The sequence below is a fragment of the Colobus angolensis genome, unplaced genomic scaffold (genome assembly GCF_000951035.1).
Source record: "Colobus angolensis palliatus isolate OR3802 unplaced genomic scaffold, Cang.pa_1.0 Scaffold153, whole genome shotgun sequence".
Classification (NCBI taxonomy): domain Eukaryota; kingdom Metazoa; phylum Chordata; class Mammalia; order Primates; family Cercopithecidae; genus Colobus; species Colobus angolensis.
This window is the reverse complement of record NW_012114633.1, coordinates 1710643-1728525: the sequence shown is the minus strand read 5'-3', so window position 1 is coordinate 1728525 and position 17883 is coordinate 1710643.

Sequence of the window (17883 nt, the reverse complement as noted above, 5' to 3'; positions counted from 1 at the left end):
GTGAACTCAGGTGAGGTTAAATGGTCAATTTATGGACATCTGGCCATGCTCATCTGTGTTTGCTTTTCCAGTCTGTCAGGTTCTTTGGAATCTGACTTGTTAGCAGCTCTGCCAGGCCCCATCCCCTTGCTTGCAGGTGCTCACGTCTGAAGCTAATGTGTTAATCATATCAGCTCACAAGCCTGGGGTTCAGCCACACCAAGTCTGGACCTGCTGGCTCTCTTTGGAGTCAATCTGCAAGGGACGTCTCTGAGCCCAGGGATAACAGTCCTGAAGTCAGTAGATTGTGTCTGAGCTCACCTGCCAGGCATTATGTGGAAACAAAGACACTGCTTTTCAGTAGGCAATAATTGACTTCAAAGGACTCCAAGTTGGTTTAAGTTTTTTCTACTTTAACATTTGGGAACAGTGGAAAAACATACTTTTTGTTATTTGTGTTTTCTCAGAAATGGTTACCACTTCTAAGAAGGTGGGAAAATTTTAAGGTTAGTAAGGAGATAAGAAATGAAATCCCCTTGAAGATATGTAAAAAGCTAGCGCTTCTCTGTCCTGTGTATTTCCCACCCCACCTAGGCTTCTCGGCTGTCTTTGGTTTGTGCCCCATGAGGACACATGTGAGTTCTATCTCAGGCAGGGGCTCTGGGATCAACGGTGGGTGAGTGAGTTTGTTCACCCTGGATTCAGCCTCTGCTCCTTAGGAATTTCTCAAACACTAAGTTTCCTTTAATATTATCCATTCATCAGTATGTTGACACAAATCTACTTCAAATCTATATACATTTTTTTGGTCCAGCCAACAATTGGGAGAAGCATAGAATATTGTTTATTACCTATTAGGCAAGGGTTGATTGTCTTTCTTGTATCCTAAAGCAAGACTTTTAAACTTCACAAGTTTTCATGAGGTCTGGCACTCTGAGGTTTGAGGGAAACAGCAGCTGTCTACCCAGACTTCATCTCATAATCTCCAAAACTGCAGTTCTGTTCCTTCTTACTCTTTTTCCTGGTCTCTTTTGTCCTCATATCTAAGTTCCTTCTTTCCCTTCAAATTTTCATTCTCTCTCTAGGCCTTTTCTTTTTATCTGATGTCTTTTCAAAATTATTCCAATCGGGTTTTTACATAGTCATTCATCTTTCACTGTGTTTTTGTCCAAAGATACCCTGATGATTTACTTTTATGCTTTATAAAAACTGTTTTGTGTATAAAAATTCACAATGTATGACATTTTTGGTCTCAGCAGCTAATTGAACTGATAGATTTAGGAAAGAATTAACAACAATTCCTTGTGTTTCTCTTAACTTTTAACTAATAGCTCAGAAGCCATCTTCCCACAGGAGAATTTTTTTTTTTTTTTGCTTAAATTCCTCATTATTCTTGTGTACATCAAAGCTCATTTCTCTGTCTCCTTGCAGGGTCCAGTCATCTCTTCCTTTCTCGTCAGTGAGTTGGTGGCTCCGTACCTAGAAAACCTTAAAGTTTGCAATAATACAAACAGGTTAAATAAAAGAGTTGTCCTGAGACATGGGCTTCGTGAGGGGAGCCTATGGGATAGCTCTTACTGTTCTCCACTCCAGGCATAATCTCAGGACACTACACCACAGGTGAAAGCTGCCTGGTTAGTGTATTAGTCAGTTCGGGCCACCATAACAAAGTACCACAGACTAAGTGTGTTAAGCAACAAAAAATTATTTTCTCACAATCGTGGGGGCCAGAAGTCCAAGATCAAAGTGTTAGCAGGGTTGGTTTCTTCGGTGGCCTTTCTTCTTGGCTTGTAGACTGCCATCTTCTTTCTGTGTCTTCACAGGGTCTTCCCTCTGTGCCAGTCTGTGTCCATCCTAATCTCTTTTTATAAGTACACCAGTCCTATCAGATTAGGACCCACACTAATGACTCATTTTAACGTAAATACCTCTTTAAAGACCCCATCTCCAAATACAATCTTATTCTGAGATACTGGGGATGGGGCTTCAATATGTGAAGTTTGAGGGGGACACAATTCAGCCCATAACAGTATATTAAAAACTCCTCATCTAGATGCCATATTTCCAGCACCAATCAAGCTCCCAAGCACAGCTCTAGCCTATGAAGTCTGTGCAGAAGGTGGGTTATACAGTCCCATCAGGGTCAGAGGTTGCAGCTCCCTCTCTTACATTACAGATTCTTCATAACAAATCATAACAAATGTAAACAAGCGGCTTATCTGATTCTCCAAATAGAAGCAAACCAGTGTACAGGGTAATCACCAACCAGAAAAAGCTCAGCTGCAGGGGGCAGATGTGCCAACAGCAGCAGGAAGTGACTTCAGCACTAAGTGGGCAGCAGACAAAACCTTAAAAGGGCAAAACTGTATTGTCAGTTACCATGTCACATAATGACAGCCGAGAGTAACAATACTTCTGAATTTGTCAACAGTAGGTGACGTTATTTTTAAAAACCTATAATAGAAGGCTGTGGAAGTTTTCTCATGAAATACTGTATAGATAAAATTGTGTATTTGAGGGCGATACACTTGTTATTGGGGTAATTTACCTATGTAAAAATGAAAATTTCCAAGTTCTGCTGGATAAATGCTTCTTTCTGTATATATGACAAAGTCCTGCTTGGAGGTCATAAACTTTGCTATAATCCTGGTTCTGGGGGTGGGGGCTTTCCTGTCAAGATGGCCCTAAGGTTTAGACTGACCTCCCACAGAGGTTCAACAAGGAGTCACTGAGATTCACTAACAGTTTTCAAAAAAGATGTTTATCAAACATCTTTCCATTGAAACCATACCCCCTGTAGTGCACAGTGAATTAATATTTCAATAACTTCTAAAATGTTATGAAGATTGCAATTGTATAGCATTATATTTTGTGTATAGGTGTATTCAAAGTAGTAATATATTTAGTAAAGACATATGACAATGTTTGTAATCCTGTTGTGGCATTTCCTCCTGTGTTAGTACAACAGGAGGCTTAGAAATGGGTGCAGCCCGGGCATTTCTCACCGGCGAGAGGCCCTACACCTGGCCGTGTGGTGGGCTCAGCCTTTGCCTCCTCTGAATAATCTCCTCTCATTTGTATATTGTGCCTCTGCCCACCTTCTGTCTCATATCATAGTTATTTATGAAGCTGTTTGATCCATCTTACAAGATTGTGCTTTTAATTCCCAATGGCTACCCTCAACTGTTAATGTTAGCTTCTGTGTTGAATCCAGGGGCATTCTATTGCTATCATTCCTCTACAAGAAAAAGCTTAGCTATACCTATTTTTTTTGTATTTGTTAATCCATTTGAGACTTTTGTAGCGCTTGTTGTAGCTGCCTTCCAAGGTCAGCCTCAGAATTCTTTAGGCGCAGAGGAAGATTATCCAGAATGCCTTGCTGGAGAATTTGTACAATTCTCTGCAGTGGTGTGCTGGCAAATGTTCAACAACTGGTTCTGATTCCTAGTGTTTGCTGGTTATAGATGACGCTGAATGTAGAACTGGGAAAAATATACCCAATTGGCTTTTGCTCCCTAAACATACTTCATAAGCTTCTAGCATACCATTGGTTCACAGCTCAGGGATAATGAGAAAAGCTACTTTGTAAGAAATGGAGAAGCCAATTGAATCCCTTCTCTACCCACAGAAGGCAAGCCTGTAATTAATCTTCACAAAACTGTGTCATTTTCCAGGTTTGCCTCCTCTTAGCCCTCCCCATCTAATTTCACAAGATGCTGACAAACCCTGGAATAGCTTTAAAGTCATAAGCAATGAGTCATAAATGGATCTACTCAGAAGTTAGGGTCACTAATTGGAAGGCAGCTAAAACTCTCAGAATTGTTACTGCACAGATGCCTACTTTGAGGTTATAGTTATTAAAACCCCCAAATTAATTTTTAAAGCATTTGCTGAACTTCTTCCCGCTTTACACCTCCATACACTGATGACTTAGACACATGCTAAGGTGCTGTGACTCAACAATTTTTATCAGAGGCAATGGTACCACCCCCTTCCCATCCTACCTCTTTTCCCTACTTCCATCTGCTGGAGTGAGCAGATTTTAAACTTGATTAAGTAGATACTTTGTTTTGCTCTATCTCCCTCCCAGCATAATGTTTTGCTTGCAACAGATATAAAAAAATATTGAAGTTGAATTAGCTGATTTCTTATAGTATATGAGAAATCCCTTTTTTCATCTCTCTAAAGGTGCTCATAAATGTTCATAAATCCTTGCGTGAACAAGTTGAGATAATCTCTAATCTGAAGGAAACTCTTTGTCCTTAGAAGAACTGGTTTTCCTGTCTTGAACAATAGAGATTGGGCAACAGAAGGTATCTGGCCTTGCTCTACCCCTTCCTTGTTACAGTAACAGGGATGTGGTTGTCCATCTCCACAACCACACTCTTCCCAAAGTACCACCACCTCAAGAGCTTTAGCCGTCTAGGACCCAAATCTTATGCTTAGCCATGCTGGTTTCTGAGCCTGGAGGGTGGGAAAAATCTGAGTCTTCAAAATATGTAAACCAACTAAAAAGATTATAGTGAAAAAGATCAGTGTTAGGGAAGATGTGGAGAAACTGGACCCCACATATATTGCTGGTGTGAATAGGAAATGATGGAGCCACTTTGGAAAATAGTTTGGCAGTTTCTAAAAAGTTAAACATAAACTTGCCATATAACCTGCTAATTCTACTCCTGTCTAGCTACCCAAGAGAAATGAAAACATATGTTCATATGAAGACATGCATGGGAACATTCATAGCAGTTTTATTCATAATAGCCCAAACTGGAAACCATCCAAACATCTATCCACTGGTGAATGAAAAAACAAAATGTGATCTATCCATACAATGAAATTTTCTGCAGCAATGAAAAGTAAAGAAGTACTGATACATGCTATGGTGTTGAAGGAGCTCAATAACATGATACTAACTGAGAGAAGCCAAACGCAAAAACCTGTATGTTGTACAATTCCATTTATGTGAAATTTCCAGAAAAGGCAAATCTATAAAAAACAGAAAGCAGAATCATGGTTGTTTTGGGGCTAGAACTGGCTATAAGTGGACATAAACGATCTTTTGGGGGTGATAGAGAGTTGGCAAATTTCACACAACTGCCAATTTATTAAAATTCCTTAAATTGTGTTTTCAAATATATGAGTTTTATGGTATGTAAATTATGCCTTAACAAAGCTTTTTACAAACAACACAATAAATGAAGACCTTTATTACTTCTATTTAGCTCTTGCTCTTCCTTGTCTGATTAGAAATCCCGAAGGGGCTACATGTCACCCAGCTGCATTTTTTCTTTTTACAAGTAGGTGAGGAAACTGGATAAATATGTGCTGGAACAGGGAGAGGTTTGGCCCAACAAAGCCAATGCATTGCCAGAATTTTCTTTAGCTGCAGGCACACTAGTCACCTTATCTGCAGGGGAGGACATGGCTCATTCACTGAGTTATGCTCTGCACCTACCAGCCTTCCTTTCATGTAGGTGGCTCTGCGGGCGAATGACCAGTGTGTGCTCCTGTCGTCCTATGCGTGCTGGGGGATTGTGTTGTATGTAGGGTATTGTACTGGCTTGATCCCAGGAGACAAAGGCACTCTTTGTTAAAGTGGAGCTAGTCTTACCTTAAAGGATAGGATCATTTCTTTGACCACAGATCTCTACCTTACTAAATGATATGCCCTTACATCAGACCAAAAAAGAATAGGAAGCCCATAGGGAACCTTCTGATTTTCACCTTGGTCTTCTGATGCTGCCTTTGAAATATACCCTGGAGCTTGCTCCAGAACTAGAACTAGAAGATGACACTTTTCACAGGGGATCAACCAGGAGTTGGGGGGATAGAAACTTTGGCCAGAAGCCTGTGATATTGTTCCAGTCCCAGGGGAAAACAATAAACTATTTTTTTTTTTTTTTTTGCTTATCAAATCGGCAAACTGGCAAAAATTAGGATGTACATACTGTTCTAATTTGGAGTACTTAGGAAATAATGGGCTTGAGACCCTAATTTGGGTGGCTTAATTTGTTTCCCACAATACCTCTACAGAATGTTTCGCCCTGGTGGTTTAGTTCTGCCCTGTGGCTCCGGCTACCTTTCTGTTTTCACGTCTTTGACTCCCTTGTTTACACCTGATTTATTTAAGGGTGTATTCACCCTTCTATTTTGTTTAGCTTGATTTTTTTTTTTTTTATTGTGGTAAGAACACTTACTGTGAGATACACCCTCCTGATAAATTTTTAAGTGCACAAAACTGTGTTGTTAATTACAAGGCACTATGTTGTACAGTAGTTCTCTAGAACTTACTAATCTTGAATAACTGAAACTTTGTTGAACAATAACTTCCCGTTTCTCCCTTCCCCCAGCCCTTGGCAACCACCATTCTACTTTCCATTTCTGAGTCTATTTTAGATATCTACTGTAAGTGGAATCATGCAGTATTTGGGCTTCTGTGACTGGTTTATTTCACTTAGTATAATGTCCTCTAGGTACATCCATGTTGTCGCATATGGCAGGCTTTCCTTTTCATAAAGGCTGAATAATATTCCATTGTATGTATATACCACATTTTCCTTTTCCATTCATCCATCAAGGGACATGTAGGTTGTTTCCTTATCTTGGCCATAAATAATGAATGTGGGAGTACAGATATTTCTTTGAGATCTTTATTTTAATTCTTTTGGGTATATACCCAGAAGTGAGATTGCTGGATTAAATGGTAGTTCTACTTTTAATTTTTTGAGAAACCTCCATCCTGTTTTCCACAGCAGCCACGCCATTACACATTCCCCCCAGCAGTGTACAAGGATTCTAATTTCTCCACATGTCTGCTGACACTTGTCTTGACTTTTTCAAAATATAATGTCCATCTTAACCGTTGTGAGGTGATACCTGATTGTGGCTCTGATTTGCATTTCCCTGAAGATTTATATTCACCCTTCTAATACTGGTGCCTGGCAATGCCTAGAACACAGCAGATGCTCACTAAATATTTGTTGAATGAGTGGGTTAAGCCATAAGAAACTCCATCCTCAGTACAAGCACAAATGAAGATACAATATGAGCTATTGGGGACAGGGTGACTGTGACACAAAAGCAAAAGGTCTCCGGGCTGGTGGGATTTCTATCCTTCTGGTTTAATATTAAAAGGCTGACAAAAATGGCTAGGACCCAGGGATTTGGATAAGTTCACCATGGTGGAAAGAGATAAGTGTTTTTAGAAGGAGTGAAATTAAAATATTTTGCATATTCTTTTAAAAATCATTACAGTATCTTCAATATTTGGACTTGCTAAATGCTTGTGCTCTGGAGGCAAAAAGCCAGGAATTTTTTTATTCAATCCCTCTCATCCTCTAAGCCTCTGCCTCCACAATTACCTTTACTAAATGTCTGATTTATTCTAGGATAATTTTTTTTCAACAAATATTTGTTGTTTCCCTCCCTGCTTTGCCTCTCCATAGGTTTTTGCACTTCTTTTGCTCACTCACCACCCCCATACCCCATCTCCTGTGACAGCTGCTCTGCCCTTACCTAACCCTTTCCGCAGATGGGGATCTCTGTGGGAGCAGCATCTCTTTGTGTCCCATGCAGAAACTAACACTTAGGTACTAACATTTGTTTACTTGGACTGAATAATGGAATCATTTGATTAGTTTCAGAATAGTTTGTTAGGCAAGGGAGGCAACTCTGATAAAATAGCTTATTTTAAATGCCATTTTATGCACTATTTAAAAATAGCTCTTCTTCCAGAAACTGATGTCTATACATATGTGTTGTGATTCAGTTTAAAATAGAAAAGCATTTTTTCCTAAAAAACTTTCACACTAACTTGATAGTTATAGAGAGAATATTTTCAGTTGACCAAGATTATTAAAACAATGCCTAATTCCAGGAAGAAAGGAAGAAATAGTGGCGAAATTCGACCTCTTTTTAAAATTGCTGCTATGAAAATATACAATCTAGTAAATAATATTTTGTTAGTTTCATATTATCTATAAACAGTTTCAGTGGATATCTTTGTTTTGTTTTGTTTTGTTTAAGGCAGGGTCTAGCTCTGTCATTCAGACTGGAGTACAGGGGCCTCACGGCAGCCTAGACTTCTCCAGGGTTCACCTCCTAAGTAGCTGGTACTACAGGCCTGTGCCACCACATCTGGCTAATTTTTTGCATTTTTTGTAGAGATGGAGTTTCACCATGTTGGTCAGGCTGGTCTCAAACTCCTGGATTCAAGAGATCCACCCACCTCGGCCTCCCAAAGTGCTGGGATTATAGATACGAGCCACTACATAGACCCTGGAAAGCTTTTCTGATATCTTTCCCATACTCCTGTTGGCATGAGTATTTCTGGAAGGACCACAGTTTTCTGCTTGCATCTAGCACAATAAAAGAAGCAACATCAATTGGGTGATATTTGTGTGAAGTGGATTCTAGTCTTGACTTTGGCAATAAATAAATGAGTGATCCTGAACAAGTCTCTCAGGACCTTAACTTCCTTATCTGAATCTGTATTATGAGGCCAGTGAGCATCAGGATCTATGATCTGCAGCTTGTAGGATTTCCAGCCTCCGTCTTACTTACCAATGCCCATGGCTGAGGCTGTTGGGTTCCCTTCACTTTCTTGTTTCCTTCTATGCAGCAGCATCCCAACCACTCTCAAAAGAGTCAGAACCAAGTTTCTGGAGGCTGAACAATGCCCAGTCCAGGATGGAAGGGCTTTCTTATCATTCTTGGGATGGGGACAGGGAAGGGGCAGGTGAAGAGACCTAAGCACCCAGGGCAAAGACTGGAGAAGAAATTGCAGTACGAATGGATCCTGCATGCCCAGCATCTTGGAGTGGAGGGGAAGAGAAAGAAATGGGGTGAGAGCAGAGAAAAGTAGCTGGGCTAGGAGACCTGTGCTCAGGTTGGCTGGGCTCTAAGTCCTAGGGCTGTCAGTAGGAAGCTTGGATTCTTACACAATACCCACTCCTTTCCAATCCCCACAAACTCTAGAATAGCCTAGCAGACTTGCTGATAGCCAATCCTGGTTTAAAAGCTCCATCACATTAGAGGCTAAGTGTAAATAATACCAAGTAAGGATTAGATCTCTTGGAGGAAAGAACAGGACAGTGTTGTGAGTCTAAAGTGGTAAGAAGCCCCTCTCCATCCTCCCTCAGCAGAGGAAGAGTCTGAGAATAGAACTGGGCCCAGGAAAAGAGACCCATAGGATCTTTCCTTTTTTTCCCCCAGTTGGAGCTCATGCAAGCCCACCTGGGCCCCAGTGGATTTTGTTCCCTTGGGGGTTTACCTCCATGGCTGGACTTCACACTTCCCCTGGCCCTCATTCTTCTTTGGATTGCATCCATCCCTTTCTTTTCAGCCTGGAGGCAACATCCTTTTAAGTTGGGGAGGGGAGAAAGTTACAAGGGGAGGCAAATAGGTGCCACAACTTCAGTTCCTGTATGATTTTGCTTGGGGTAGACTGGACCTTCCTTCCATTTTTTTAACAGGTCTAAATAAAAAACCCAACACATAAACAGTGCAGGCAGTGTTTCCCAGCATGAGGTATGTCAGGTGTTTTAAGGGAACACTATGCTTCTCCATTTCTTCATAATGCCTTGAGTCTTGCTTTTCAGTCTTGGCTGATAGCTGGGAAATACGGACCTGCATATTGCCTCTGCTTGTCTTATCTAGTATTTAATTTTTTAAAAGCTCTCCTGACAAGGCAGGTAGGCTGATGTTTCCTGAAACATTCTTTACACCACTCCTCCCACAGTTAGACTTTTTTTTCTTTTAAAAAGAAAATTGTTTAAAATATATTTCTAATAGCTCATGACTATTAAAATCTAAGTGCTCTGCCCTTTCTGTTAAATCCAGGATCTTATTCTTGCTTCTTCAGGACATGATTGTATTTAGAGTTAGGGTGTTGTTGAGAATGGCAACCCCTATATTACCTATTTTTCACTTTGGGAAAACCCACAGAAAAGTTTCTCTTAGACCTAAGTGTGGGAAACCTTTTGCTTTTTTTTTAAAATAGTACATTTTTACACGTGATAATGTGATTTTTATCACAACCATGTTTCTTTTTATATTTTAAATTGATACATATTTGATATACATATTTTCAGGTTTATGTGATAATTTGATACTTTCATATAATCAAATCAGGGTAATTGGGATATCCATCACCTTAAATATTTATTTTTTCTTTATGCTGGGAACATTCAAATTATTCTCTTCTAGCTTTTTTGAAATGTGCAATTGATTAATGTTAACTATACTCACCCTACTGATCTATTGAACACCATTTCATGTTTCTTTTTTACATCGGCCCAACTCTATTATGGTAGTAATTGTGTGAAACCCTAGAGTGTGCCCTGCTATGGAATAATTCTCATATTGGCCTCATCTTATCATTATCTAACTGTGTGTGTGTATGGTTTGATTTCTCTTAGTTTTGGAAAATGGTGTCTCTCTAATCTGTGTATATTTCAGGGTATTCTTTTTTTCTTTTTTCTGAGATGGAGTCTCGCTCTGTTGCCTGGGCTAGAGTGCAGTGGCACAATCTCGGCTCACTGCAACCTCTGCCTCCTATGTTCAAGTGATTCTCCTGCCTCAGTCTTCCAAGTAGCTGAGACTATAGGTGCCTGCCACCATGCCTGGCTAATTTTTGTATTTTTAGTAGAGACAGTTTTGTCATGTTGGCCAGGCTGGTCTTGAACTCCTGACCTCAGGTGATCTGCCTGCCTTGGCCTCCCAAAGTGCTGGGATTACAGGTGTGAGCCACTGCATCCAGCCTTCAGGCTATTTTTTTAAAAAAGCTTTTTATTTTGAATTAATTTTTGACTTATCCAAAAGTGCAAACATAGAACAGAGAGTTGCTGTGTACCCTTAACCCAGTTTTTTTTTTTATTTTTAATATTGTTCTGTTGAATATGCTTGCGAAAGTCACCTAAAATTCTTTTTGAAACAAGGCTCATAGTGAACACTATTTTGAACACTCAGATGTTGTGTGCATCAAAACAAATGGGATGGAAATGACCAATAAGGTTATCTCAAGTAGGGTGATATTGGAAGGATGATCTAGCTCAACACTGAACTGACCCTTCATGTCGTAATAATTTGCTCAAAAGTGATTTGATCACAAGCAAATAGGAACCAAACAATATGTTCCAAAGAAAAGTAGCCAATAGGACAATATGGTTAAAAGTCTTAATTTACGGAAACTAGATTTAAAATACATTAGTAATTAGTATTAATCATGGGATTGAGTCACAACCCTTTATGTGGCTTTAAGCATTTTGTCCACATATCAGATTTTTCTATTTATAATTATAATAACCCTTAATTTGCTTCTGGCCAATGGAATATTAGTCGAAATTATCAAAAAGTCCAACAGATTAAAGCTTGCTTATATGTGGTTTATATTGAAAGTTATGAAACATTGTTATGGCATGATCCTATTTTGCAGGGGGGTCAGGGGTGTATATGTGTGTGTGTGTGTGCGTGTTTATAAATGTGTATGTATGTGTATGTGTGTAGGCATGTTAAAAACTACCTGAGAGGAAATCACTCAAAGTTTCAACCAGGTAGGTGATTTATAATGTCCTTTTTTTTTTTTTTTTGCATATCTGTATTTTCTATTTTTTTAATTGAGTAACATTGCTTTTATACCAGGGGAAAATTAACAAAGAACTGAAATAATAAAATAAAGCATGGAACAAAATATATAATTCCCAGGTTTAATAGATTTCCTTATTACTTGCTCTTTAGGTTGTTTTAGCAAGTTCAATTTTATTGGTTATTTAGGTTGTTTCAAATATATATTGTTGTTGAACAATTCTCTTTTCCAACTTTTCAGTATTGTAAGAAGTAAATAACATAAATAATTGGCATAAAGGAACCAATTGTGACAATCAGACAAAAATGCTGATGACGCACAGAGAACTGCCTCACTACCTTGTGATACATACACACTAAAATTACCAACACTGAAAAACCAGTGATTGTATTCACCCATTTTCAATTAAGTATTATTTGTACCAACTGTTCTGTTGACAAAGTTACTTTTAAAATAAAAGTTTTTACAATAAAGTTTAAAGTAAACTCTAAGTACTTTTTATTCAGTCAAATTATCTTTTTCATTTAGCCAAATTGTTTTCAGCCAAATTATCTGCTGTAGTTTGTGAAATTTGAAACATTATGACATTTCTAGTCAGGACTTAATGTGCTGATAATTCACAAAAGTCCTGAGATGTGAAGCAAAAAGAAGGCTTTCATCAATCCTGGGGCCAGTCTACTTTCTGGAATATGTCCATCGTATAATATGAGGAATGAGCAAGGGTTATATTCTGCAGCAAGTTATATAGCAAACTAAACAAATACAGTAACAGGTGTATGGCTCTGGCGGAAGCTTGGTCAAATTGAAACTGGAACAAGAATAAACCTTTACTTTATTTATACTTTAGGTGACAAGGTAGCACATTTGTACATGATAAGGCTGGTCTGAGGATGGAGGGAGTCCCTGCTCTGACTGTGACTCAGTGAGACTGTCTGCCTGGTCCTAGTCCATGCGAAAAGCATGCTATGATCTCACTGAAGTCTGAAGTGACTCCGAAACTTCGCAATAAAAAGAAAATTTCATCCTTTAAGATGCTGAGTTACCAGAGAAGTCACAAGGATAAAATGAATGATGGAGGTTTCTGGCAGATGTTATCACCATATTCATAGCATCTAGCCTTTAGTGTATATTGGGATGGAATGGGTAAGAGACAGGCTTGGGGCTCAGTCTCCTAACTGGTTAGTAACTAAAGATGCCTTGGAGAGGAGAGTTGAGAGTCCATATTTTTCACAGAAATTATTTTTGAGCCACATTGACATTCCTAAAACACTGCACATACTGATGCTATGGTTTCAGGGTCATTTGGTCTCTAATACCTGCAAACTTTGCCTTCCCCTAGCATAGTTTTAGAGCATTTGTTTAAAAACAACACCCCAAACTAAAATCTTACCTGCATAAACCAAGCATATCTGTGGTTTGGAAAACAGGCCAGGAGTTTGGAGTTCTATTTCTAACTATGCAGCTAACTTCCCAGGTGGACTGGAAGAAATCTTTGATTCCTTTGCTCCTTAGTTTCTTCATATTCATCCATCCTTCTGAAAGGTATTCCTTAAGTACCAGGACCCTGTGGATACAAAAATAAATAGAACCTAGTTCCTTTGTCAAGATCCTTGGAATTTAGGGGACAAGACAAACAATAATCAAAGATTGCAATCCAGTGTGGTAAGTTTGTTGTTGGAAGTGGGCACTGAGTGCTAGGGGAGCGTAGAGATGGAATGTGAAATCAAGCTTGGAGCTGGGGAGGTGAGCCAGGGACCACATCAAAGGAGTAGTGATATCTTCCTGCAAAGTTAAACTCTGTAAAATGAGAGGGCTTATTAGTAGATCCAGAAGAATATTTAATCTATATTCCTATGTTAATTGAAGAGATGGTAATTTGAGGTCTCTATACAGGGAGAAGTTTTTCCAGAGCTGTAAGGAAGATGCAAAGTACAAACAAATTTGCCTAATATATCCATAGCTGCTTATCCCTAGAGAGTGGTCTAGCTCTTAAGATCTTTCTAATGTGCTCCAAGAAGACAATATTTGTTCTTGGGACACTCCTGTCACTTAATATATTTGCCTTTAGACATTTGAAGGGTATGTGGCTTTCATAAGAAGTCCCAGTCACCTGTGTCACTTTCCTCTCAACAGCCACTTTCTTTGCACATTTCCTTGTAATGAACTATGAACTCTAGGTTGAATCATTCAAGTGCTGTAATATTCACATGAAAGCAACACCAAACTTTGTCTCCATTTATAGGTTCATGTCAAAGCTAGTTTTTCGCTAAATGTCTCTGGTTACCATTTGATTTGATTTTAAAATAATACTTCACTTTTTTAAAAGTTGCTCTGTTCCACGTCTTAACTCATTGTAGACACAGTTATAAAATCATAAGTAGACAAATAATTCTCATTTCTTGCACATATGTTGGTTTCTTCCCAATGTCCACTTTTCCTCTTCTTTTTCCCAGGAGAGTTTCAATTTGGTCCAGGATGGATACTAGTTAGCCAAGGTTAACTTTAAGAATTCTATCCCTTTAGTCAGTGATTGACTTAGGAAAGGGCAATTCTGGTACCTTTGGGAGAAGTCAGCTGGCAAGCCTCTGGAAAAGGTTTCCTTCTCCTAAAAGAGACACAGAAGTTGATGTTCTCTCTCCTTTTTGGGAACATTGGTGCATCTAGATGTGGCCCTGGAACCACAGCAGCCATATTGCCACCAGCTGGAAGACAAAGCCAACACTGGAGAAGACAGAGCTGGTCGAATTCCCCAGGAGTAAAATGTAGCCTGTGGTACCCTTCCTGGACTGTATCCTACTTGGAGTCTTCTTGTTCTGGGAGGCAATAAATTTCTTTGTTATTTAAGCCATGATGAATCAGCGTTTTCAATTATTTGCAACCAAAAGCATCCTAAACAATAGCCAAGTATGCATGGAAGTTCATGCACTTCTCTCACAGAACATTATGTCCGACATTTAGTTCTAGGAAACAGGCTTATCTGATTTCTCAGTTCGAGGAAGCAGGCTTATCTGATTTCCTAGCTCCTGGCAGATTAGAAATAGCAAGTTAGAAATACAGAAAGTTAGAGACAGGCAGCTGGACAGAGAAGGGAGAGAAACAAAGGCAGAACCAAGAACTCAAGAGGCAGCATTGTGGAGTTATTTAATGCTGGGGCAAACAAGTTCTCCCATCTCTGTAGCTCTTGTGGGTATGAGAGCATAGTTCAGTGACTAACCCATAATGACAGTCATGTGTCTGTCATCAAAGGAAGTTTGCTTTCTGTTTAAAGTACTCTGTTTCAGAAGGGGGTGAAGCTGAATAGTATTTAAAAATATTTCTTTGTAAACAAGGAAAAGCTTACACGATTAAAAGGATAAGCTTATCTGAAAAGGCACACAGAGAACAAACTCACTCCCTGGCTATGCTAAAAAAAAATGAGTGCTAATTATATATGCAAATGAAACCTATTAAAAAGTTTGCTTCATCCAGAGAAAAGGGAAGAAAAAAAAAAATCAGGCAGTAGTTTGATTGCTGCACAGAGCAGCTCATTTCAGTTTTGGTCCCCATGAGAAGCCCCAGCAGAGAAGCAAAGCTAAGAAGTGAGGACATGGTGTTGCTCTTCTGCAAGTGACTTTATTTTGGCTCAACGGCTCAGCAAGCCTGCCTAAGCTGTTTCCTCAGAAGCCTGCCAGTAGGAAGTAAATAAGCTGCTTGACTCTACTCATAGAGGGGGTTGAGCACTCCTAATTAAAATGTAAATAATTCTCAGGGCAACAGCTTGTAGAAGAAAATGACTGGAAAGATCACAGAAACTAAAATTGCACCACGCAAAACAGGTTCTAAGTCTTTGTCTACACAAACACTAAGCCTACCAATTGATTTAGTCACCTCCATGAGAAATCACTGAAACCAAGTTATTTGCAACCATGCACCAGGAACCAGGTTGCTGCTGCTGTACTCTGGTGACACCATGGACCAGAGCTGAGGGTGACTTGCTTACCAAGTCCACGGGGCATGGACAACTCAAAAAACAAGGGCTTTCTGCAATCAGCTGGTGAATCTGTGGTCCCACACAGCTCTGCCCCAAGGGTTAGGATAGCTCCTCCTGCCCAGCTCATCAGAGGTCTGGCCAGAATCTTCCAAGGCTTATATGTGGAAGATGAGCTATCTGGACAGGCTCCACCCAACAGAGGGTTACTTTGGTTTTAAAATCACCCTTCATTTGAGAAGTACCCTGAAACTGTAATATGCAAATAGCAGCTAAATAAAAGGAAAAGCCCAATACAGTTTCTAATTACCAACAAATGCATATGTGTCTTACACATGGTAGGTACTCATAATTTTTTAAAATGAATAAGTGATCTATTAACCTGAGTACTACATGAGGGAAACATAGAGAGAATTAAATAATTTTACTAAGAATGAAACTTAAGGCTATTGAATTTAGTGGTTTTCAATGGCATTTTTGTTTTCTTCATGCTAGGATAATGCCATACATGCTAGGATTATCTTACTGGTAAATTACTATTGTTGTTGTTAGACAACATTTTGTCGGCATTCTCCTATACACTCCACACTCATTATTTCATTTTATTGCCACAATAGCATGGGTACAATTATTAACCCTATGGAAAAAATGAGGCTTAGAGATGCAGAGTAATTTATCTGAGGACACGGAATGAGGACTTGCTGGGTCACCAGGCAAACCAGTTCATTCCTATGGCACAACTACATATTTACTGATAATAGTTGTACTGAATTTTTTCCAGATTTTCTTTCATTTTTTTAAATAGAAGAGACTGAAGATTCTCTCATCTGCATTCTGATATGTTGTTTTCAGGAAGAGAGAAAACTGGCATCATAGAGGATGGTGAGAAATTATGTATGTTCATGGAGTGTCTTACATGTTTGTGATCAGAAGTGAAAAGATCATGACCCAATTTTAAAATTACTTATTCAGGCAACTCTATTATAATGAGTTACTTCAACACTATAGTGTTCTCCCATTCTAAATTCTAAAAAAAAATTAATATTTTTTTTTAATTGTCCTGATGCTTACTTGATTTTTCAGGTTGATTTTTTTGAAAACAGACTTAAACTTTTTTGACATTCTATATTCATTCATTCATTCATTCATTCATTCATTCATTCATTCACATAATTACTATTTATTGCCTTCACAATGTCTGTACAATACTGTGAGGGTTAAGACACCAGCAGTTTCTGTTTTTCATACAATCTTTCTTGAAAGTTTGATTTTTCTTCTTCAACAGCTGGTTTGGGTTCACAAGTTATATAGGGTTTGATTTTGGTGACCTCCAAATGGGTCCAACCTGCACTGCCTTCTGCATATATAAGGTAGCTCATAACCATGTTTTTGAATACTGTGTCTTATTATTTTGTGTGTGTGTGTGTGTGTGTATATATATATATATATGTCTTTTGTAATATATGTATGTTACATATATAACATGCATATGTTAGATGTTACAAACACATGCCCAATGTTACAGCAATACAAGCCTTGCTGGGAAAAAAGTATTAAATCACAAGAAGTGTATAAAGTTAAAATGAAATATTTCAGAAATTTTATTGCCAGACTTTTAAAAGTTTAGTGTTTTATATTCCATATTTTTAAGTTGACTATTTTGTGAATTCATTGCTCTGTTCCCTCCCCCACTTCTGTGTGACCTCTTTCCTTGTTTTTTTATTGGTCCTCTCTGCTCAATTTGATTCCACTTCCTGCAGTTACTCATCTGGGTGGGCACCATCCTGCAAGGGAGTTGCTGTTCTCAGGTCCGCTCTTTTGTGGGTCACTTTGTCTCACATCTTTCAGACATCTAGTTACTTTCCTCTTCATTCACCTGATGGACACTGTCTGTGGTTTGCCCCTACCTGCTTTTATTTAGTGGTTTGGGGGGCTATCTTATAGCCAGTTTGGTTGCATATGTTGTTCATGGGAATTTGGGTTTACTATTTCATTGTTTTGTATGTTTTTATGTAAAATACAGAAAGATTCAAAAGCTATGTTACTGTTACTTCCATCTTCTCAGAGTCTCCCTCTACCATCAGACTTCCTTCTTTGAATAACAGGTTAAAGCTAGTAATGGAAGATGATCAATGTTATCCTTAACTGGCCCCAGACTAATTAATATGGTGCTACTTAAGATAATGTTTGCCAACCTTGCATGTACATCAGCAACACCTTAGGACCGTAAAACTGCTGATCCCCAAGAGCTCTCCTGATTTAATTGGTCTGGGGTAGTGTGTTCTCACATGATTCCAGTGTGTTGATAATCACTGATATGAAGAAAACAAAATTAAAGCATTTCAACTCCCTT